This window comes from Trypanosoma equiperdum, assembly GCF_001457755.1.
Source record: "Trypanosoma equiperdum strain OVI genome assembly, contig: ctg_1277, whole genome shotgun sequence".
NCBI classification, from domain to species: domain Eukaryota; phylum Euglenozoa; class Kinetoplastea; order Trypanosomatida; family Trypanosomatidae; genus Trypanosoma; species Trypanosoma equiperdum.
Window position 1 is genome coordinate 10,710 of NW_027123257.1, and position 566 is coordinate 11,275.

Consider the following 566-nt stretch of genomic DNA (forward strand, 5'->3'; position numbering starts at 1 on the left):
CGGTTCGGCATTTCTATGGAATCGCCCACACGCTTTCATATTTAATTTTACCTTTTCCTTCTTTTTTTTTTGTTTGCTGTTAACTAACAAGCATCAGCGAGGTATCTATCTACTTGAAAAACTAATACACTAATACATATACCGCCTGCAATAATTTAGTATATAATATAATGTTACCAATAGGAGACAAGAAAAATGGGGAGAAAAAAGAAAGAAAGAAAAAGGATCCGAAAAAGTGGTGCGGCAACAGTGGTGAGAACAATAATAATAATAATAATAGTGGAAAGTAAAAGGTTTATACTTCAATATCCTTCACATAAGATAAAAAGGAATAAAGCGGAGCCGATGGGTGAAATGGAGGGTGTTGGGTGGAAAATGAGTAAAGTTTTTTTTATAAAAAAAATTAATTATTTGATAAAACGAAACAACAATAGATAAGAATTTTGTTATCACCGTCAATAGCCAACGAAAACGACAAATCACCAGGGCAAACAAGAATATCATCAAAACATAATCATCAATGAAACAACGGGAATTGATAAAAAGAAGAAGATATATATATATAT